This window comes from Hemiscyllium ocellatum, chromosome 25 (genome assembly GCF_020745735.1).
Source record: "Hemiscyllium ocellatum isolate sHemOce1 chromosome 25, sHemOce1.pat.X.cur, whole genome shotgun sequence".
NCBI classification, from domain to species: Eukaryota; Metazoa; Chordata; class Chondrichthyes; order Orectolobiformes; family Hemiscylliidae; genus Hemiscyllium; species Hemiscyllium ocellatum.
In genome coordinates this window covers 25,670,651-25,695,136 of record NC_083425.1, presented here as the reverse complement: position 1 = coordinate 25,695,136, position 24,486 = coordinate 25,670,651, and the positions used below count along the sequence as shown (strand labels likewise).

Genomic DNA, 24,486 nt, shown 5'->3' with positions numbered 1-24,486 from the left:
CAGGCAGATCTCCCCACCCTCCATCTCATCCCAGATCCAGCTCAGCACCATCCTCTTGACCTGTCCATCTTCCTTCCCACCCATCTGCTTCACCCTCCCCACCGACCTAACACAATCACCTTTTATTTGCATCCATCAATCGCCATCCAACTCCTTCCCACCCCCCCCCTTCCAATTTATCTCAGCTCCCTTCCCCCTCCACATTCCTTACGAAAGGCTTATGCCCGAAACGTCGATGCTTCTGCTCCTCGGATGCTGCCTCACCTGTGTGTTTTTCCAGCACCACAATTTTTCACTCTGGAAGGATACAATGGCAGAGGAAACTCAGTTTTGTGGAGTAACTATAGTTGTTCTTCCTAGGACTGCAAAGCTTTGAGTCAATGCCCACTGCCAAAATGACAGAATGACAATTGCCCAACACAAAGATAGCACGACATACAGTTTCTGCCCTGTAACATGCTCCTGAATGTTCCTCACATGCAAGTGTGGAGACTAGAGCTGAGAATGAGCTAGAGCCGCATCATTCTCCATGCTTTAACCATGGTAAGGACAATCCAGTTTCTGCAATTGTCCATAACAGTCCTCATCTTGTCCATAAACAACAAATTGATGAGGGGGCATTTTGCCTGGGAGATCTCAGTATCCGACCAAATTGACCGCAGATCCTAGCAAGCCCAGACAGCCATAGGATCGTAAGGAACTCAACTGATATTTCTTAAAGTCCGGGAAATCCAAATCTCCCATCCCCTGTGGAAGGAGCAATTTGTCCAGCTTAAAAAGAGACCTATATGCCAGGTGAAAGATCCAAGCCAACGATAAAGCCTCCATAGTGCTTGCCTAGGCAGCATTCGCATGGGATATAATAAGCAAGGAAAAACATTCATTTTGACCAGAGCTATTCTACCCAACCAAGATATCAGAAGATTCTCCCAGCGCCAAAGGTCCTGCCTTATCTTCTCTAGCAACTCACAAAATTAGCTTTATATAACTGATTGAAGGCCGGGGTGATAAAAAGGCCTAAATACAGGAAACCTCCCTGTGACCACCTGAAAGGGAAACAGGTTCCATTCCCAAGATTTAATATTTTAGAAAGGCCTCCAACTTCATAAAATTAATTTTATTTCCTGAGAACAAGCCAAATAGATTAATCACTTGTATTAAATATCATCAGATCAGTTAAAAAGAGAAGAACGTCATCCGCATGGAGGGTGACCTTATGCTGTCTGACCCTACCTCTGGGGCGATTATGTCAGGACCCCTCCGGATGGCCTCTGCCAATGGCTCAATCACCAATGTAAAAATAGTGGTGCAGAGGGCACCCCTGTCGGCTGCCTCTGCTGATACCAAAATTATCTGACATATACCATTAGTGAGAACTGCTGCTTTTGGGTCACTACATAACACTGTCATCCACTTGGCAAACCCCCTCAGTACATAGAGGTACGGCCACTCCACCCGGTCAAATGCTTTCTCTGCATCCAGGGAGACTACCAAGCCTAGAATCGAACCTTGCAGGCATACCTGGACCATGTTCAATACTCTTCTAATGTTATTAGTTGACCTACAATCTTTGATAAAACCTGTCTGGTCTTCCTTTACAATGAAAGGCAAAATCCTGTCCAACCTTGATGCCAGCATTTTCATCAGAATTTTAATCCACATTCAGGAACAACATGGGTCTGTACGAGGAGCAATCCTCTGGGGCTTTCCATTTCTTAAAAATAAGAAAATTATTTGCTTCTTTCAGAGAAGATGGGAGGCAGTACTGATTGTATGAATAGTTGTACATATCCAAGAATGGCCCGGCCCAGCACGTCTATAAACTCCTTATAAAACTTATTTTGAAATTTGTCTGGGCCGGGCACTTTACTACTCTGGAGCAGTCTCACTGCCTCTTGTATTTCCTGGATTGTGAGGAGGACATTCAGAAAGGACACCTGCTCTGAAATTATACCCAGAAGGTCCAAGGTTTTAAGAAAGGACTCCATCTTCAATTTGTTCTCACACTTCCAACCGGTACAGCTCAGTAGAACTTCCTAAATGCTTCATTAATCTGTTGTGGTTCTGTTCGCCGAGCTGGAAGTTTTTGCTGCAAACGTTTCGTTCCCTGGCTAGGGAACATCATCAGTGCTATTGGAGCCTCCTGTGAAGCGCTGCTTTGATGTTTCTTCCGGTATTTATAGTGGTTTGTTCTTGCCGCTTCCGGGTGTCAGTTTCAGCTGTAGTAGTTTGTATGTGGGGTCCAGGTCGATGTGTCTGTTGATGGATGTTCTTGCCGCTTCCGGGTGTCAGTTTCAGCTGTAGTAGTTTGTATGTGGGGTCCAGGTCGATGTGTCTGTTGATGGATGTTCTTGCCGCTTCCGGGTGTCAGTTTCAGCTGTAGTGGTTTGTATATGGGGTCCAGGTCCATGTGTCTGTTAATGGAGTTTGTGGATGAATGCCATGCCTCTAGGAATTCCCTGGCTGTTCTCTGTCTGGCTTGTCCTATGATGGTAGTGTTTTCCCAGTCAAATTCATGTTCCTGGTTGTCTGAGTGTATGGCTACTAGGGATAGCTGGTCGTGTCGTTTTGTGGCTAGCTGATGTTCATGGATGCGGATTGTTAGCTGTCTTCCTGTTTGTCCTACATAGTGTTTTGTGCAGTCCTTGCATGGTATTTTGTTAACTACGTTAGTTTGGCTCGTGCTGGCTATTGGGTCCTTTGTTCTAGTGAGTTGTTGTCTGAGTGTGGAAGTTGGCTTGTGTGCTGTTATGAGTCGTAAGGGTCGCAGTAGTCTGGCTGTCAGTTCTGATGTTCCCTAGCCAGGGAACGAAATGTTTGCAGCAAAGAGTTCCAGCTCGGCGAACAGAACCACAACAACGGACACCCGAGCTACAAATCTTCAACCAGGCTTCATTAATCTTTTTGGCATTGCATGTAAAAGTACCAGCACACACTCCAATGGATGTGATGGATTGGGGTGGGCATTCTTCTTTCTGGCCAGGTATACTAGATTTCTACCTGTTTATCACTATTCTCAAATAACATCTGTTTCTCAAGAGATTTCCCTCTTTGCTGTCTGGGTGAGCGCAGCATTCAAAGTAGCCCCGAGAGCTGTAATCCGCTGCAATTTGGTTCAAGATAGTCTGTCAAAATACGATAACTCAGCTGCCTTCAGGCGAGCCTCGAGCAAACGCTGCTGCTCTCCCCTTTGCCTCTTCCGTGTCACTGAGTCAGAAATAATTAAACTCATGCGTAGGCCTTGGCAGTTTCCCACAGCACCGATGGATTACTGGCCGTACCCAAATTAATGTCCCAAAAGACTTTAAATTTCTGCGAAAAATACTCTATAAACTTTCGAGAGAAACGGGCCCATGTGCCAATGCCGGGAGCCTATCCCGTTACCACTGGCTTTGATTTCCATATACACTGCTGCATGATCAGAAATGGCTACGTTCCCTATTCTGCAAGACAGAACCGAATTCAAAAAGGTTGATGGGACTAAAAAAAAGTCAATTCTAGTATAGCGCTTATGTGGATTAGAGAAAAAGGTGAAATCCCTACCTTCGTGGTGAAGACATGCCAACACATCCCCCAACCCCAGCTTCTTGTTCAGGTCCACCAACAGCCTGGGTTGGAGGGACATACCTGCAAGACCCTTCGGCATCCTGTCCACTCAATAAGACAATTAAAGTCTTCCCCTACAATTGTGTGATGTGCCTCAAGGTCAACAACCTGGAAAGCACATCTGTTAAAAAGTTTGAGGGGATATACATTCAAAATTCCATATTCCTCTCCATATATTAAAGTTTTAAGAATTATAAATTGCCCATATTCATCCTCAATTTGATCTAACATTTGAAATGGGAGATTCTTCCGGATGAGTACAGCAACTCCTCTACTTTTTGAATTAAAAGGGTGGGAAAAACACTTGCCTGAACCAACCCGGTTGTAACTTCAAGTGCTCCTTATCGGTTAAATGTGTTGCTTGCAGCAAGGCTACATTGACCCTCTCTTTTCTAAGACTTGAAAGTATCTTTTTCTCAATTGGGAAATGACACCCCTTAAACATTCCAGATGTACCATTTAAACGAATGGCTAGCCATAGCCATCCGAAGCAGTCCGTGACCCCCCCCAGAGGAAGAACCCCACTCAGTGCGCTGAGTGAAAACTGTAAACACAGTTAGTATAAATTTAAAAATACGACTTCCAAAACTATCAAAATCAAAACTTCTAACAGCTATTTCTACAACATACCAACATATAACACAAATGAAAGGAGACTTTCTCCCTTGCTCACAGGGGACGCTCATACTATCCACTAACCCTTCCATGGCTCCTTCTAACTGAAGCAGTGCACCCACCCCAGACAAAGAAGAAAAAATACACACATCTCATAAGAAGAAAGTTAAAAGTGGGCACTTAACCTGTCCCATCCATATCGTAACCTGAGGCACTCCTGGTAGAACAGAAATACACAGATAAGTTCCCTAGAACAATCACGGAGGTGGACACTGCGGCCACAGGTGTGTCTGTTGTTACCGGATTGGAGACGCAGTGGTCTCTGCTTGCTGTGATCCTCGCTGCCCCTTCCCTTTGGTCATTTTCCTAACTATTTTAAACTAGCACTGAGCAATTCTACAGGTCAAAAAATAACTATTTCTACCACATTGGGTAATAAAAGGGAGGGTGAGTGCACCACTTATCTGGGTTCTGGTGCAGAGCTCAGCAGGGCAGACCTACTGAGCCATCTTGAACTCCTGCCAGACACCTTAACAACCCTCTCACTTTGGGTGGCAACTTTGAGAGCTCTATGGACATGGATCCCAAGATCCCTCTGTTTTTCCACACTGCCAAAAATCCTGCTTTTAACTCTAATCTGCATTCAAATTTGACCTTCCAAAATTAATCATTTACACTTTTCCAGGTGGAACTCCATCAATCTCTTCAGCCCAACCCTGCTACTAATATGGATTTGATGAAAATATTCATGATTTGGAGATGTCGGTGTTGGACTGGGGTGTACAAAGTTAAAAATCACACAACATCAAGTTAGAGTCCAACAGGTTTATCTGGAAGCACTAGCTTTTGGAGTGCTGCTCCTTCATCATGTTATTGTGGAGTATAAGATTGTAAGACACAGAATTTACAGCTAAAGTTTTCAGTGTGGTGCTATTGAAATTACATATTGAAAAAGACCTGGATAGTTCAGCAAATCTCTCATCCTTTGGAGTGACCATGCTGATTTCAGTTCTTTCATATGTAAATCCCAGAACTTTTTTTAAGAAGTTATTTTGCTATTAATTTGGTATCTTATGATCTTATACTCCACAACAATCTGATGAAGGAGCAGCGCGCTGAAAGCTAGTGCTTCCAGGTAAACCTGTTGTACTATAACCTGGTGTGTGATTTTTAACTTTGATGAGAATAAAGATCATGCAATTTACCAATTACTGCAATGATCTTTGAAACTACAGGAAGCCTACTGTTGCAAATAGTCAGTGGCTCCTCGGAACAACACTGTTCTGATCTAGACATATTTCCGAAATGATTGTTATAATGAACTAATGCTTCGGAGAAAGCAGGTGAAGCAAAGCTGGTACTTGTGTTGACGTCAACATACATCACAATCATGACATCACTGTGCACATGCAGAGATATACTGGCACAACAGGACCCTGATGTCACAGCTGACTGATGTCATGGAATAACTTTACTCTCGTCAGCCATCTTTAGTGGCAGCCTGTTTTGGAACAGGTGTCGAATCTGGCCTGCATAGGGCAAAGGCTGTGGAAGCAGATTCAGTTCCAACGTTTGCAAGAAAATAGGACAGTTGAAAAAGAAACATTTTGCAGGATTACAGCTGAAGAACAGGTGATTGGAAACAATTGGATAATTTTCACAGAATCAGCACTGGCAAGAAATGTTGAAAAGCCTTCTGTGCTGGACAATTCTAAGAAATCAAAAGTGTAAATTGGTGAATGCTGCTGCTGCAAAAAAAACTCCAAATACAAATCGCAATCTTGCCTTAAATCTGTGAAGCATTGCAAATTGCAATTGTAAACAAAGATTAATGCTATATTCATCTTACCATTTGGTCCTTTCACAGTTATCGACTTGCGAACAGGAGACTTGGTCATTGAAAGCAAAGGAGGCCTTTCAGCCCATTGTATCTGCAAAGACCTACAGAACTTGTGATTTTTTAAACAAAAAACCTCTGCCCACATGGCCTCATTTGATGAATCCAAGACATCATCCTACCACTGAATGTAATTGATCAATATTCCAATCTTTATCTTATCTTTTTATATCCCCCTCTCTGCCTCATCTGAACACTTTTTAACCAGCTGCCAATTACACCTAACTTTCAGTCAAAGCTATTGATATCACACTATCATGTGCCAATGCCCTCAGCTCATCTACCTTATTCTCCAGGCTCTTTGTGTGAAAATACATTCCAGTTAGACATATTGACCCCTTGCTTCTCTAGCCTGTTTCCTCCGCCTTCCAGACTCACTCATTTGCATTTTAAGTTGAATTTCCCATTACCTTCCCACTGCCAATTTAGTGCATCCCAACAGCACTGAAAAAGCTGCCAGTGAGGATGTTGGCTCTGTTCTTGTTCAGATGCAACCCATCCAACACGCATAGCTTCCCCCTCCTCCACAAATGATCCTATTGCCTCAGGAATCTAAAGCACTCACTCCTGCACCATCTCTCCAAGCATTCATTTATCTGCTCTATCTTTATATTCACTATGGCATGGCACCAGAAGTAATTCAGAGATTATTATTTTTGAAGTTCTGCTTTTCAATTTGCTATCTAAACTTCCTGAAGTCTGTGTGCAGGAGCTCATTGCTGTCATGTTAGGATCCCTTCCCCCCCAGAATACCTGCAGCAGTTCCATGACATCCTGGAGGCTACATAGATTCTGCAGTCATATCTGGAGCTACTGAAGCACCCATTTATTCTCCTCACTAACACAGCACCATTTCTGCGCTTCCACACTTTTGCCTCAGCTCCATTCCCATAACCCAAGCAGCTGGACCATTCACATTGCCATGATCTTGGATCTGCTGGCTTCCATTGAGCAACTATCACCTAGTTAACCAAGGCCAAACAGAGTTAGTAAATTGAGATGCATGGTTGTTTCCCTTATTTCATCCGGGGGGGGAGGAGGAGAAGGGAGGTGGAGGCACCATTGTCCTCACTGCCTATGCTTTGTTAAGTTGAGGGCTGACTGGCTCCTGAAAACTTGCTAACCACAAGCATCTCAGCCTTATAAATGCACTATAATGCACCCCCAACTGTCATTTAAGCACCAAAATGCTGGGCTCAATTTGCCACAGCCACAGCCACCTCCTGCACACATGGATATCAAAAATTAGGAACATTTAGCATTTCACATAATGCAGGATGTGTAAATCACTGGCCCGAGCTCCCCAGACATAATGAAATGGAATATGAACTTGTTTTTTTAAATTTTATTACTACTGACAGTTAAGTATAGACTAGAAAAATCATTATGTCTTAAGTTCCACTCAGGTCTGCCACAGGTCTTTCTCCTTCTGTGAGAGTTCTCACCTTGAGGCTCCACTCAGTGGTGCAGACTTCTTGTCACAGCAACCCACCACACCCACTTTTATTGATAGCCTGTCACAGGGTATTTATATGACCAGCTCCTCTGTAATGCTTACTGTTTGTCTCCATATCCACACCTCACCTGCTCATTCACTTGTGCATTTCGTAGCAAAGTAGTATATTTCAAAATATAGTTCAGCTCCATGCTGCCAAAAGAATAGAGATAATCCTCAGTTGCCTGTCTAAAGCAATTAATACTACTTCTAGATCTTCCCCACCTAATGGTGGGTGAAATCTTTTACAGCTTTCTTGCCCATCCTCTGAATTCTACACCAGTGCAAATAGAGTAGCATATGGAGCTTTAGTGCGTCACAATCACAGAGGTAGACCACAACTCACTAGCATATTATCCAGGTATACATCCCTTTGATTATGTCTGTTGTCAGCCTTACATTTCAGTTGAACGAAGGAACTTACCCCTGACCAGATATGTACAATATTCTGTGCCGAAGCTATGCTTCATTACAAACAACAGGCATAACCTATGTAAATTCATTCCTTCATTCAAAAGGCTTCAAGATTTGGTGATAGTGAAAAGAATGCAGTATCAATTATAAAACATTTTTCACCTAGTACAAAATTGCTTCACATCCAATCTCTTTGGTGGTTGACACACAATATCCAGTGAATAGCAAGAAACAAATAATTCAGTAATCTGTTTTGGTAGTTTTATTTGAGGCTCCTCAGTCAAAACAGTTTGGAGCGTTGTGTTTTTTTTTAAAAACACATGGTTGAGTTTTAATAACATTTGTTATACTACATTCAAATGGCAGCCTGCCTAGGATGATTAAAACCTGGAGGAATGCTTAAACCCATTTTTTTTTAAATGAGAGGCAAGGGAGTTGATCCAAAACCAAAATTGACACAAGAAAGGAGACAAAATACTAAGCATATTGCCCTCTTCCCTCACAGAACTCTACTGGAAATCAACATAGGCACAGGAGATGAAATACACCTTAAATTTAATTTGGGAATGTCATCTGCAATGCAGACAAAAAAAGGGCTGGAGTATGAAAAATGAATACAGCCATTGTAATAGGTATAGTTTAGAATTTGAAACAATGTGGGATTACAACACTAATTGTGGGACTTTCCTCTTAACCAAGACTCATTTACCAATATGCTCATTGTCAATATTTGGTGATAGAAATGGTAAAATAAAGTAACCATTCAAAAGGCTTAACTACACACAAACAGGAAAAAGTCTAGCAGTCGACTATGTGTTAATAAACTCGAAATTGAATTAAAAGCTATGGCTTCAGAAGTTTGAGATCAGTCCTCAACCAAAACAGATTTTCATTAGTTTGGGATACCACAGTCAAATTCAATATTTCTTTTTGAATCCTATAGGAGATGGCTAACAATATGGAAGAACTATTGAACATGGATGTTTTGTCTGTAGCTAGAAATTTATTGATTAAGGTAACCTTTGCAGGAACTCTTCAGAAAAGTGATACTGCATATTTATCCACAAAATGTGAAAACAGATGCAATTTTCACTCTTGTTTCTGCAATTTTAAATCATCCAGTTACTCAGTTAATTTGAGAGGATCAGGTACGCTGGCTAAAAAGCTACAACAGAACACAGCTCCCTTGCGTTTCAGATGAATACATCAACTGCAAAGAAACAAAAAGTTTCAGAATGGCAACATTTTATCCTTATTGCTATATACTTAGTATGTAGTGACAGACCCAAAGAAACTAAAATTATATGTGCTGCTGTCTGGCCAATAAAATCTAAGCAAAGCATTCAAAACTGAAAAACAATAATGTAAGGAAAACAACTTGTATTCAACTCTGAACAGATCTGATCAACTTAAAGCTGATTACAGCCCACTGATTTTAATGAGTGGGAAATAAAATTGCCCTTCAATTAGCTATTACCATGGTTTCATTCGAAGCCATAGCAGACTTCACTCACAGATGAGACAGATGCTGCCTTATAATCTAGAGAAGAATTCAGTTATGCTGGCAAATTTATAACTCAAAACTGCATCATTACTTTGAAGCTGTTCAACAAATTTGGTCCTCTAGTTAATCTTGTCACAAATGTTTCCAAATGGGACAAGATCATTTTGATTAAACAAAGTCTGGCTTCTATGAACACATAGATGTCTCCTTAACATTTTATACTTCAGAAAGTATGTTTTTTCTGATGTTGATCGCTAATAAAATGGATGTGTAAAACCTACATAATCTAAATGCTCATCTTTTAGACTTCTATAAAAAATGGGAAATAATTTGCTTAGAAAGGGCAATTAAAACAGCCATGACATTGCTCATTTTCAATAGGCCGACAGGGTATATGATGCATCTAACATGAAAATTTTGGTAAAAAGATTAAAGATAGTTTGATAAACCAGCACCATCTTTTCCCTTTCTTAGACATCCTCATAATACAAGGATATGGAGGTGAAGAATTCTGCTATGTCTATCCACAAATAAACTGGGGAGTGGGCCCAATTTTATATACGGAGAATTGTTACTGCAGAACATGGGCCAGTGTCATATAAATCAGGGACATGATAGTGCATATGTATGTGGGTAAGGTAGGGTGGGGTGGGGTGGGGGGGAAAGAGAATGAAGGAACATAAACCATTGTCACTAAAGTTGGTTCTAATATAACACAGGAGTTCTGTTCTTATTTGATCTCATTACGAAAACTACACAATAGCCGGGCCATTTAAACCAACGGGGCCAGAATCGCATTATAGCGAATACAGGCAAGGAAAGTTTGTATTCTACAAATAACGATCTAAATTCTTCAATTGCATTAAACTCAATTAGTGTTGAAGAAATGTGTTATAACCGAACAGACTGTACTCACATGGCATGGTATCACTAAGTAGAATTTGGTTTGAATTTTATCAGATGTGACACCTTCGGAGAACAGATGAACTTCTATGCAGACAGAATGGTTGATGTGTAATACTGAAGTCAATCCAAGGCACTGAGCACCATCATTACCAATACAGATTAGAAGAGTATTTGATACCAGGCCCTTCAGAGACATAGGAAAGGGATCGTCAATTTGAGTGTTATGTGAATCTCCAGATTACTACTCAAGCCACTCAAAACCCTTCCTTCAGTCAAATGTTTTATTGCCCAATTTACAGGTTATCAGAACAAGCATCCAACTTGGTCATAATTCCATGGCAAGTTATCTGGTTTTGGATAAAGTGATAGTCGAGTACCACAATGGTCATTGCCTCTTATTTGGGCAGGATAAATTACAGGCATCTGAACACAATTCAATGTTCTCAATTTTAAGAGGGATTGCAGCTAAGGTTCACCAGATGGATTCCTGGGATGGTAACCTGTTGTAGGATGACAGATTGGATTGATTAGGCTTGAATTCACTGAAGTTTAGAAGAATGAGAAGGGCTGCAATGGAACGTTGAATTTCAATAGACAAGAGGTAGGGATGTTGCATCCCCTGGCCAAGCAGGAAAGAACAAGGGCTCAAATCTCAAGATACATATAAGGACATATTAAACTGAAAGGAAGAGATATTTCTTCACTCAGAGTGCAGTGAACCTGTGGAATTCTCTACTGGGAAGGCTATGGAGGTCAAGTTACTGACTACATTGTATTGAAGAAAGAAATAGATAGATTGAGGCTAAAAGTGTCAAGGGGTATGGGGAGATCTTGGGGACATGGCACTGTGAAAAAATATCAGCTTTAAATCATGCTGAGTGGCAGAGCAGGGTTTTTATTTTAGAAAAGTAACCTAATTTTTCTAATCACCCTGTTCAGAGATGTTTTTACACACCACTGAATCAGGTGGGACTTAGGCTTAATATGCCACATACTCCTGTCCCTATTCCCTATGTTTTTCATGTATGGAAACACAAAGTTAGAGATTATTTTGCTTGGTGGATTTTTTGGGTGTTTGGGGCCAGGTTTGGTGGTGGTGGTGGGGGGGGGGGGGGGGGGGGGTGCGGCGGAGGAGGAGGAGGAGTGCAAGAAAAGAGAGAAGACATGCCACAGCTTGGCATGCACAGTGCACCATCTCACAATTTATGATCACATGGTGTAATGGCTGAATACATGCAAGGTTTGCAACTTAAAAGAATACAAAAGCAGCTTAGCAAGTTACATGTAAATCAAATATGAGGAGCATATTTTTACTCTCCAAACTAATGAAATTAATGGTGCAGATAATACACAAAAAGGACCGTAGTAAACACTACTTTTTAAAAAACTGATTCAGTTACCTCTACAACACCCATGCATGCTACTATTCAATGAACCACAAAACATTTGAATAAACCTTGCCTTCAAGAGATATTGCACGCGATGGAGAGTATTTAATGCGAAGCTGTTCTTTAACTATTATGGCATTCATGTTTTTGCTTGAAAAATTAGTTGGAGCTGTTACAGTATAGACTTCCTACAATCCAAAAGCCACAAGTAGAGTGGCTTTGCCACTGAAACATTGGAATTTTAAAAATCCTGTTGTTTTGGAGAAGGAATGCAACGACGTGGTCCTACTCTTATGGAGGTTTCTGGAAGTCGCTCTCTCTTTTTATCGTTTGGAAACTCCCACCAAACTACTTGCCAATGTTCACTAACAGCTTACTATACAGGAAATAGGAGTAGCAGTAGGCCATTTGGCCCCTTTAGTCTATTTCACCATATAATAAGATTAGGGCTAATCATCCCTGGTCTCAGCTCTTTTTAAGCTTGCTCTCCATACTCTAAATTCCCAAAACTTCAAAAACCTAACTACCTCCTCTTTGAGTACTTTCAGTGATCAAGCCTTCATAACGGAGTTGGAGAATTCCAGATATAATCACTACACTTGGAAGAAATTCATTCGCAACTCAGTTTTAAATGTGTCCACTTATTATCCTAAACTGCAAAGAATAAAGACCTAACCGGTTTATCTGTTCTTTAAGTCAATTCCTTCATTCTTGAAATCAATGAATCTCTTTTGAGTAGCCTCCAATACCAGTCTGCCCTTTCTTAAATACAAGGAACAGCAATTAAGACAACTAAAAGAAACATCAATCAGATCTAACAAAAGCTGCAACCCTTTGACTAACTCTTTTTTACTAAAATATGATGATATTGGACTAGTTTTACTACACCAGTTTGGTATTGTATTATTGCATTGGTTGTTTTTAGGTTATGGCTGAGATAAAAGTGTGTCCAAGATAATTTTCTTGATCACTATGTTAGTTGCAATGTCATAGCAGGCTGTTTTTCAAAAGGAGCAGTTTAGATAGGGTCAAAGTATATTCCCATGAAGTGGGGGAGAGAAATCAAAGTCAGAGCTCCCTCTACAATAAAAATGACAGACAAAACAGAAAGGGTGAACAACAAGGATATATGGATAAAACTACAAGTCAATCCGCTTAACTTTAGTGGTAGTAACATGTTGAGAAGATATACCAACACAAGAACATTAACTCGGAAAAACAGGACTAATAAAGATAAAACAACCATGTGTTCAAAGCAGAGTGTTAACTGAATTGTTAGAATTTTTCGATTAAATAACAGACATTTGAGGGAAATTGGAGTTGGTGTGCCTTATACACACTTCCAAACAGCATTTGACAAAGTGCTGTGAAAAAAAAAGGCCTGCCAACAAAATATAAGGGAAAGGAGCAGCATGGATTGCAACTTAATTGAATAACAGGAAATAAAGCAGTGGCAAATGGTTGCTTTTCAGACTTTAGGAAAATACACAGTGTTCTCCAAGGGTCAGCATTAGCACCACTGCTTCTCTTTTTTTTTGTTTTTCTCTTGCATTTATGCTAATTGGCTTGTTAATGAGTCAAACATTTGTGACTGGAGAAACAGTAAACAACTGGGAAGTAGCAGGGCAAGAAACTTGCCTGGGTGTACCTTTTACCAGGGACAAGGGGAAAGGTGGCTGCGAAAAGGATGACAAGGAAACGAGGAGGAAAAAAAGACAGAACACAGTTTAAGCTAAATCAAGGAATACCCAGCTAACTGTGGAATCCAGGAAAACTAAGTCAGAGATAATAAATCCTTGAAAAATTAACGTGATTCTTTAGTTTAAGAATGCATAAATCAGGAGCCACTACAGGCAGGAGAACAATGTAATGGATGGTATTGTAATGAATGCTGCAAGTAAATCTCAGGAACAGCTGCTCCAAAGAATTGTGCTCTGCTGAGGATAAGAAATGAAAATGTGTTGCTGGAAAAGTGCAGCAGGTCAGGCAGCATCCAAGGAACAGGAAATTCGACGTTTCGGGCATAAGCCCTTCTTCAGGAATGAGGAAAGTGACACACTTTCCTTGTTCCTGAACTGCTGCGCTTTTCCAGCCTTGGATGCCGCCTGACCTGCTGTGCTTTTCCAGCAACACATTTTCAGCTCTGATCTCCAGCATCTGCAGACCTCACTTTCTCCTTGAGGATAAGAAATGCATTGCAGTCAGTTTCCTTTTTCTTTCCTGATTACTTATGAGCACATTTCACCAGTTATAAACACTCCCTTTCCCCGATCTGGTGTCATGCATCAACTTAGGTGAATCTTGTTTCACCAAGGTTCTCTGAATTGCTACAGGCAAGTGCCAATTTTCATTGCCCTACATAAAGAACCAGATGACATTTTCAATGGCACATCATAAATGCCAAATCAACAATGTGGGTCAAATGATTTTCACATGATGCAATTTAGCAATACATCTGCAAAAGAAAATACAGAAAAATAAAGAAAGAATTTTAATACTACAATGGATGATTAACTGCAGGATATTAGATCATCCAGTAATAATACTAGTATCAATGACACATGCACATAGATACTGAGAACAGCCCATTCAAATCTCATTTTCGTCTTCAACCGTCTGAGTAATCAGCTTATTTAAAATATGGAATATGTATCAAACACAAAATGGAGTGTAAAAACAGAATAAAAATTGGTATAACCAGATATGTATGAATATTGCCTTGGTCTAAAATATAGTCAGAAACATACGTTGTGAAACCCCTCAGACTTGTAACTTATCTGATTGCCTTCAAAAGAATGAGACGAAGATGATTTTTTTCCCCCACTGTGGTAAATCTCTAACCACATAGAATTTATGGAAGCTCAATCTTTTAGCATGTTCGAGGCAGAAATCAAGGAATTTCTGGAGACTAATAAAATCAAGGGATGTGGAGAGAGCACTACTAAGTGAAGTTGAGATAGTTGCTCAGCCATTATTTAATTGTATGTCAAAGCAGGCTGCATGGACTGAATAGCCTACTGCTGTTTCTAACATATCTTCAGAAACAAAAATACTTACTGCCATCTTGACCTAATATTATACTGAAAATTTTCCAATTTAGTTTCAGGCTGTGCAGGTCTTCCAGCGATTCAACTAAACAATTCTGCTGGCTCCCAAACGTTTTCACATTTAATGATCTGTTGGGGCTGTGATACTGGGACAAAAATAAATGACTCATCCAAAGCAATTGTTAATTCATGAAGATGGGGGTGAAAGTATAGCTTAGTTCAGTTCAACCATTCCAATTATAATTCCGACTGTTTATTCGGATTTTTCCCCTTTAAAATTTTTGGCTCCAAACACCAAAATGCAGCAGTCGCTTCTAGAGAAGTCCACGGCCGAAATATAACAAGATGTCCCACTGAGCAAACTGTTCCTAATTGAGCTTTTTTTTCGAAGGGAGGCGGGTAAAGAGACAATTAACTGGTGGTTAAATTTTAAAAATTCAATTTTGTTTCAAAAATCAACAGATGAATTGCAGCTGAACAGTGCGGAGAATTGACTCTGACATCATCTCTATATTCGGACAGGGGGCGGTAAACCATCGAAACTCCAGCACTCGCCTTTTAAACTAACATGAACAAATAGTGACATCATGCTCGAAGTCGCAACGCCTGGACCAAAATGTTCGAGTTTCGCACAGAATCCGAAATAAAATTTTAAGGCATACCCAGTTAATAAAGTCGATAGCCCTCAAAACTTGTAATCTCAACACTTCAAATGGCAAGAACTGTAAGAGTCGGCAATCGATCGCCTCTCGCAGACTACAATTCGATCCCTTCCCTTTTCAACCGAGTTTTTTTTAATAAAAAGTAAAGAAGCCGACACCAGATTATTGCAGAACTAGGATCCTGATTTCTTTAAAACAAAACGTGGAAAGAGCCCGGAGCTGAATGTACGACTCTCGAAATTTCTCCGTGGACTAACTGAAAGACACAGAATACACAACTTTAACTGGTAAGGGTGGCGCAGTTTGAGAAAGTACTGGACACTATCTCCTCCCCTTTAACTCTCACGTACCTGTACGTGGAAAACTTCATACCAGGACACGGAGCTTACTCAACAGCACGTATTGGGATGCACGAAACACGTCGTTCTATTTATTAAAAGGGTGAACAATGAAGCAACCAAATTCCAGATGGTCACCCGGCAGGGCAAAAGTGAATCACAGAGGTCGGATATCAAGGATCTTCTGAGTTAAACAACTAAACTTACTTATTCAAAACCACTTAATAGCTAGCATGGCCTCATCATTGCCAAAGTATTTTTTTACACCATATCTCAAATCGCAAGCTCTTCAGTGGGTCAGTGCAGACTCTGAGCCGAATTGCCTCTTCTCGCACTCTACGAATTCTATGAGACAAAGCCTTAGGAATCCGAACCCCCGAAGAAAATTTGAAATGGGGCAAATTGGAGCGTGTCAAAGGCAAATCATTTCAATCGAAGGATATCATTCTGTAGGTCGTCTGCATGGCTGCTCTGGGATGTTTCGACATACCTATGGAATATTTGGAGGTTTCTGTAAAGAAGCCCCATAATCAACTAAAGAAAGTTACTGAACGCAATATCGGGGACAAAAGCACAATGGGATTGCTAACTGGCTTTAAGACAGAGAGCTGAATGTGGGAGTAAACGGTAGTTCTTCACAGTGAAGATAAGTGGGAAGTGGTGTTCCATAGAATGAGTGCTAGAACCGCTGTTGAACCACACGTTAATTTACAATCCAAAACATCTAAAATGTGCAGGTGCCATCAAATTTGTTGGTAGGATGTGGAAGAGTGAGAAGAAAAAGGGATTGTCAATATGGAGAACAGTGACAAATTACAGCAGTATATGTTTTAAAGAAGGGCAAATGAAGCTCATTACAAGTGTAGTATACTTTGTTAGAAAGAATACAGAGGTTAAATGAAAAAAGCTTGGAATGTGAATGCCCAGCAATGGTATAGGAACAAACAGATTTGAGAAAAGTTCACCAATGATTAAAAGTCCCAATGGCTGCACAAAAACAAACAAAACCAAACACTAGATAAATTTGAAATGTAGGGAAGGTTTACTATTATGCGGAACTTTGGTCCAAATTTTCAAAATTGGAAGCATTACTGGTCACGATATATTAAAAAGGACACAGAAAGACTGCAGTGAGTGCAGACATTTACAAGGATGATGACATGAGATGCTGAAAAAAGTCCCAGCCTATCCAACCTCTCCTTACAATTCAAATGCTCCAGTCCTAGCAACATCCTTTGGGTAGGTACACCAGAAAGAATGAATAGGTTGGTCTCACTTATCCTGACAAAAAGCATGTGGGGTAAACTAAAAGGTATTAAAATCATGAGATGCTTTAATACAGCAGGGATGGGGAGAAAAAGGGGAGAGGGAATGAGAGAATGTTTCCTCAAGGGGAAAAGCATAACAAATCAACAACACAGGATAGTTACCAAGAAATCCAACAAGAAATTCAGAAGAAACTTCTTTACCCAAAGAATGGTGAGAATGTGGAAATCACTGAGAGGGAATGACAGAAATGGTGAATAGTACAGATGCATGAGGGAAACTAGATAAGTATATAAAGTTACAAGGGAAGACAGTTATGTTGGTAGATTTAAATCAGACAGGAGGACAAGAGAGAAGTACAACTAACAGAGTGTACCACTTACAGCCTGAATTGTGTGATGTGTCCATATTTTCTAACCAGTGTTTAGAGATAAAATTATACATCTAGGCAGATGGAACTTGAATTTGGGTCTCCTGGCTCAGAGGTAGAGTCACAACCACTACATGGGCCCTGTTTTGTACACCCTATGTAATGACCTTCACTTTAATCGCAAGGTCTTAAATGGAACTATTCACTAATGACTGCACAATATTCAGCTCCCTTTACAATAATAATTCTTATCATAAGAACATAGATCATGCCCGCATTAAGCAAGACTTTGATAACCCAGTGTCTTGGACAAATAGCAAATAATATTTCTATTGCAGAATAGAATCATAGGGTGATACAGCACAGAAACAGAGCCTTCGATCCAACTCGTCCCTGCTGACCAGGCCCTAAATTGAACAAGTCCCAGTTGTCTGTGTTTGACCCATCTTTCACTTAACTTTTCCTTTTAAGTGTTGTAATTGTGCCTGTCTCGACCATTTACACTGGCAACTCATTCCATACACGCAACATCTTCTGCATGAAAAAGCTGCCCCTTAGGTCCCTTTTAAATCTTTTCTTTCTCACTTTAAGTCTGTATCTTCTAGCTTTGGACTCAACTACCCTTGGAAAAAGACCTTGGTATTCACTTTAACCAGGCCCATGTTTATATAAACCTCTGAGGTCACCGCACCGTATCCCCCCAAAAAAAAAAGCACCTCCAACACCCCAGTGAAAAATACCAGCCTCTCCTTGTAACTCAAACCCTCCAGTCCTGGCAACATCCTTGGAATTCTTTTCCATGTGAGTTTTCTAGTTCAACATCAGGACAACCAGAATTGTACATAGTGATCCAAAAAGGTGGACTCACCAATGTCTTGTGTAGACACCTCACAACTCCAGTACTGAATGCTCTCACCAATGAAGGCAAGTGCGCCAAATGTCTTCCTTACCACCCTGGTCTACATGCGACATCCCTTCAAGGAACCCCACCCCTCTGTTCAAACACATTCCCAGGGTCCTGTCATTAACTGCGCAAGTCCTACCCTGGTTTGCCTCACCAAAATGCAACATCTCGCATTTATCTAAATTAAACGCCACCTGCCACTTCTCGGCCTTTTGGCCCAACTGATGAAGATCTCATTGTGCTCTTAGATATTATTCTTTACAGTCCACTACACCACTGATTTTGGTGTCATCCGCAAACTTACTAACCATACCTCCTATATTCTCATTAAATCGTTTACATAAACGACGAACAACAGTGGACCTAGAACCGATCCTTGCAGCACACCTCTGGTCAAAGGCTTCCAGTCTGAATAATAATCCTTTACTACCATCCTTGATCTTCTGTAAGCCAATTTTTATCCAAGTGGCTCCCTCTCACGGGATCCCATGTGATCTAACCTAACTAACCACACTATCCATAGCAAGGACTGCAACAGAGGCCTGCAAAGTCCAGACAGACATCTACCATGCTGCTCTCATCTATCACCTTGGAAACTTCTTCAAAACACAACCTCCAAGAAGAGATTGATCACAAGTCCTCACCAACATTAAGGGATTCCATTGGCTAGATACTGAACAAGTCATTCAAATGCTACAGAAATTAAAGCAGATCAGAAGACAGGTATCCCAAAGGTGACCCACCTCCTGCAAGCCTCTCCACCAGTTACAAAGCTATTTGGTGTGCAATGGAATATTTCCCATTTGTCCAAATAAGAACAACTGCTGTAATAGTCAAAAAGCTTGACACTATCCAGTAGATCAAAAAGTGTGGTGCTGGAAAATCACAGCTGGTCAGGTAGCATTCGAGGAGCAGAAGAGTCGACATTTCGAGCATAAGCTCTTCATCAGGAAGCCTTGATATACAATCTCATCCTATCTCAGGACAATAAAAAGATCCATATACATCAGGAACTGAGGGACGAGAACAAAGGCCTTTGCTACCATTATCGATATTCCTGATGAAGAGCTTACGGTCGAAACGCTGACACTACTGCTCCTCAGATGCTGCCTGACAGGCTGCGATTTTCTAGCACCACACTTTTTTGACACTGATCTCCAACATCTGTAGTCCTCACTTTCTCCTACTATCCAGTAGGTTTATACTTGGTTGACATCCCATCCTGGGTCTGGGTGGGTTGCACTTCAGCGGGTCGGTGTGGACTTGTTGGGCCGAAGGGCTTGTTTCCACACTGTAAATAATCTAATCTAGTAAGTTGTTGAAAATATTTTAGCAGCACATTCCAAATGGGTGACTTCCACCACCTATAGGGACATGGGACAGCAACGCATTAACTTGATATCTACGCAGGAGTAGAGGTGGTGAACTTAGGCTGGGAGATTTTAGAGCAACAGGATAAGCAATAATGGTACCCAAAGACCTTTGTTCTAGTCCCCCACTTCCTGATGGAAATGGGACTTTTTATTGCTTGTCCTGAGATAGGATTGGATTGTGTCAGGGCTACCTGTGGAAATACTCAAACTGTGGCAAGGAGCAGATTAAGCTAACCAGTGGCCATTTAAGGCGAACTGAATGAGGGCAATTGGGATCTTCCCCAACAGGAAGATTTTAGCTGCCAACAGGACATCCCTGAACCACAGTATGGAGGCGTTTCAGCCAGTGCTCCAGGCAAACTTAGAATATCTCAGTTTCTTTGTTTACCCCAATAAAAAAAAACCCAAACCCAAAGTGGGCCCTCAATGCTGGAAAGGTGACTTTTACTCTTAAATTACATTAAAAAAAGGCTTATACTTTGCTCCTATTTGCCTGCCATGGAAACCTGCTAATACTGCTCCTCAAATTAGTATGCTTCCAGATTAGAATCCTGCCCGTTATTCTTAACTGGATGGCAAAGTTCACTCTGATTCCTCAGGTGAAAAGGCATACTGTTTCTCTCAGTGCACATTTCTGATCCCTACTGGAGCCCTATGGACGTGCTCAGAACCCACAGGTTAAATTCTGAAGAATCTGTTTACATCATTGTGATAGTACCTTCAAAATGACTGCTACGAATTAAGGCAAAGGCACTTTCTCAAAAGCAACTGAGGAAGTGTCAGTTATTAACAATATTTTCAGAAATGCTCATATTTCAAAACTGGATTTTCTTTTTCATTCACTTGTGGAACATGTGTGTCACTGGCCAGGCCAGTCATTCCTAGTTGTCCTTGAGAAGGTGGTGGTGGAATGATTGCTTTGAACCACTGCAGTTCATATGCTGTAGGTAGACCCATAATGGAGTTAGGGAGGGAATACGAGGATCTTGACTTGGTGACATTGCAGGAAGTCATGTGGTTCCAAGTTAGGACAGTGAATATGCTGCCCTTGTCCTTCTAGTTGTGGGTTTGGAAAGTGCATTTGTTGAAGGATCTTTGGCAAATTTCTGCAGTGCGACTTGTAGATAATACACACTGCTGCTACATGAACATGGTGGAAGAGAGTGAGAATGTTTGTGGATGTGATCTCAATCAAGTGAGCTGCTTCGTCCCTGATGGTATTGAGCTGCACCCATCCAGGCAGATGGAGAGTATTCCATTGTACTCCTGATCTATGCCTTGTAGATGGTGGACAGGCTTTGGGGAGCAGGAGGGAAGTTACTACTACCCTAGGCTCTGACCTTCTCTTGTATCCACTGTTTTTATATAGTAAGTCCAACTCAGTTTCTGCCAATGCTGATAGGGGGGAATTCACTGATGGTACACTAACTGAGGGCAGCAAAATCAATATGGCACCTTCTAATTTGCAAAGATGAAATCTGTCCAACAATTGATTATTGTTTTTAAGGCTCCGTATATGGACTAACTGTGGTCTGATTAAATTAAATATCTGGAGGTTTGGCAATATGCACATTATCAAACATTGGTACTTGGAACAAAGACTCAGTTGATAGCTAATTTTGTGTACAGCTTTGCAATTAAATTGAAACTTCCCAAGTTGATACTACAAAGAAAAAAGACCAATTCATGGGTGAAATAAAGTTATACACAATGGTCTTGACATTTGCACCCCAAACACCGAAACATCAGACGTCATGAAAGTTATTAAGTACATTTTACAACAACTTGTTTTGTTGTCAATTCTATTAATCAATTATGAATTCATCTGGTTTTGTAACCAAAGGTTTTTGTAAAAGTTTGCTCATGCCTTAATAATGACTGAGCTATCCATAAATACTTGATCATAAAGTGAAGGTAAAATGCTACAGCTAAAATGATATATTTCAGCAGATGACAAAGCATGTGTTGTAAACTTCAGGTATAGATAATTTATGCAATGTTGGAACAACATGATCACTACAATCCCAAGTAGTCATTGTACATATTTACTGTATAAATAAAAGTCTTGGACATTATTATTGGATTAAGGGGAGAATGGTGAAACAAAAGGTTCAGACTCATCTTCAGATTGATAGCACGACAGCATTGGTAAACTGAGGGTAATGAGAAAACTGTATACCTGAGTGCCATTAGCAGTTAGTCATATCAAAAGCATAAGGGTCTGTGGATTAGTCAGCCATATTTTAAAAAGGATGGTGCGAGATTGCAATTGATGTGCCATTATAATCAAATTCGATTTCCAGAGTGGGAGTATAATTAACAAGTACCCTCAAGATAATAAAAATTAAAATTAATGATTAAAAACTGCTCAAGTAATAACATTCACTATGGGAAAATAGGAGCAGAAAGAGGATCTGTATTTCCTTTTTACAAACCTACACGCCACATCTGCTATTCATTTGCATTTCAATAAAGGGACGGCTTAAAAAAAATCTGTTTTTGAAACAGCACCGTCAGTGCCACTCTAGACTAACAACATACCAGTAAAAAAAAGCCTGTTATGTCACCTACAAAAGAAACTGAAACCTGATAAAACGCAGCGATTAAAAAAGAAACACCAAATTGGACAGTCTTGATTGAAATTGTTTAATTAGTATTACGAAATCGTAGGTTTGGACTGAATGAGAACCCCCAGTCTCCTTGCAAAAGTCAAGCAGCCTAATGGCAACTCAAGGTTATGTATCAAGATAGGGCAGCTGGGTATCCCTAATGAAAAGCTATTTTATTCCATAAAAATTAACCTTCAGCACGGGGGGGTAACTTCAACTGACCAATCAGTTGACATACTTTTGTTTATATCATTCACCCGAGCAGTCGTCCAAACCCCATGTTCCCACTTCATTTCCATATGGGTTTGTCCCCTTTCCTGTAATTACCCATAGTAAAAGCCACCAAGCTAAATAGAGTACAGGGTTTGTGAAACAAAATCCCTTTCTTTTGAAGAGAAAATAATGTTTTGTAACATGAGCGACAGTAAATGCATTTTGACATGTTATATTGTTAAAGATGTCCTAATGACGAGAAGCGATGCATGGACCACGATAAAGGGACCAGAATTACTTGCTGGAGGAGATTAAAGCAGAGAAGTCACTTCACGAATAAATACGGAGAACACCCGACTAGGGCAGGATGAAGGTATATTCCTCTCGGCTAACTTTCCTGGTGTCCCATTTTGGAACATTAGTACTTCCCGGTCTTCCTGATGGGAGGGGAAGAAGCAAATGGAAGGATGGCCGTTACTGGTGGCTGGGAAAAAAAACACGGTGGGACAAGGAAGATTCTCAGTGGATAGCACAAAGGTTGTAGCACAACGATCCGAGACCATGAAGAGAATACCCGAGCTGGGTACTGTATCGGGAAGGCGCCATAAGGGTTGGGTGGGCGAAGACCCATCCCCCTCCCAGGCGGCTCGCGCCTTCGCCCGTGAAGAGAAACGGCCGTTAACGGTCACTGCTCGCGGCCCGAACGTTCCAAATCCCAGCGGGAATTCGAACGCCTGACCTACGCAAGCTCGAGCCTCAAACCCCCCCCCCCCCCAAGCTGGCGCCTCTGCCATGGCCACGAACCACCGGACGTCTCCACGGAAGGTGAAAACATGCCCAGAGCCAATAATAGAGGAAGACGACGGGAGGGGCACGGGTTGGAGCCACGGGCTCCACCAGAGGAGAACAAACAACGCCGGATGGTCGTAAACCTGCACACGGCGGTGAACGCCCAGGCAGGACATCAACGGCAACGCTATATATTAAAGTGGGGAGACGCCACTATTCCTCCTCGCCTAAAAAAAAAGAAAATTCTGAACACATCCTACCTCCGATTCCGTGGCTTATACTCTCACTCCCTCTTTATGCTCCCAGCCCCTGTTGTTCCCTTTACGTTTACACATTGTGTGGTATCGCTCCGGGCAGTTCACACACCGTCCAATCGTCGCCCGTAACGTCATTGAGCGCGTCATTCGTGTCAAGAGCCAATGGGCTGCTCTACAAGGATCTGTAATTTCTCAGCAGCGTCATTCAAAAAAAAGTTGTATTAAGTGCGTAGGTGTATTGTTGACTGGATTGGAGCGATTATTATGATATTTTTAAAAGGCAGAATTCTATTCATGCAACAAAAAAATTGGTATCAACTCTAGTTTGGCAGAGCACTATATTAGGGGAAAGTGAGGACTGCAGATGCTGGAGATCAGAGCTGAAAATGTGTTGCTGGAAAAGCACAGCAGGTCAGGCAGCATCCAAGGAGCAGGAGAGTCGACGTTTCAGCATAAGCCCTTCTTCAGGAATGAGGAGAGTGTGCCAAGCAGGCTCAAATAAAAGGTAGGGAGGAGGGACGTTGGAAATGCGATAGGTGGAAGGAGGTTAAGTTGAGGGTGATAGGCCGGGGTGGGGGTGGAGAAGTCAGGAAGACGATTGCAGGTTAGGAGGGCGGTGCTGAGTTCGAGGGTTGGGACTGAGACAAGGTGGGGGGAGGGGAAATGAGGAAACTGGAAAAATCTGAGTTTATCCCTTGTGGTTGGAGGGTTCCTAGGCAGAAGATGAGGCACTCTTCCTCAAGCCGTCATGTTGCTATGGTCTGGCGATGGAGGAGTCCAAGGACCTGCATGTCCTTGGTGGAGTGGGAGGGGGAGTTGAAGTGTTGAGCCAC

General features: G+C 41.3%; 1 protein-coding gene across 3 annotated transcripts in view; it reads right to left on the bottom strand.

The window, feature by feature from the left end:
* Positions 1-23,753, bottom strand: part of cdc42ep4b (CDC42 effector protein (Rho GTPase binding) 4b) — a 32,031-nt gene extending 8,278 nt beyond the window's left edge. The window contains exon 1 of one of the 3 annotated variants that reach the window (XM_060844932.1): positions 23,657-23,753. The gene's annotated coding sequence lies outside the window, so the exon portion shown is untranslated. Of the gene's footprint in view, positions 1-14,882; positions 15,258-15,534; positions 15,780-23,656 lie in introns of those variants that run through there. The other 2 variants (XM_060844933.1, XM_060844934.1) reach the window with 2 other exon arrangements.
* Positions 23,754-24,486: the final 733 nt, after the last annotated feature.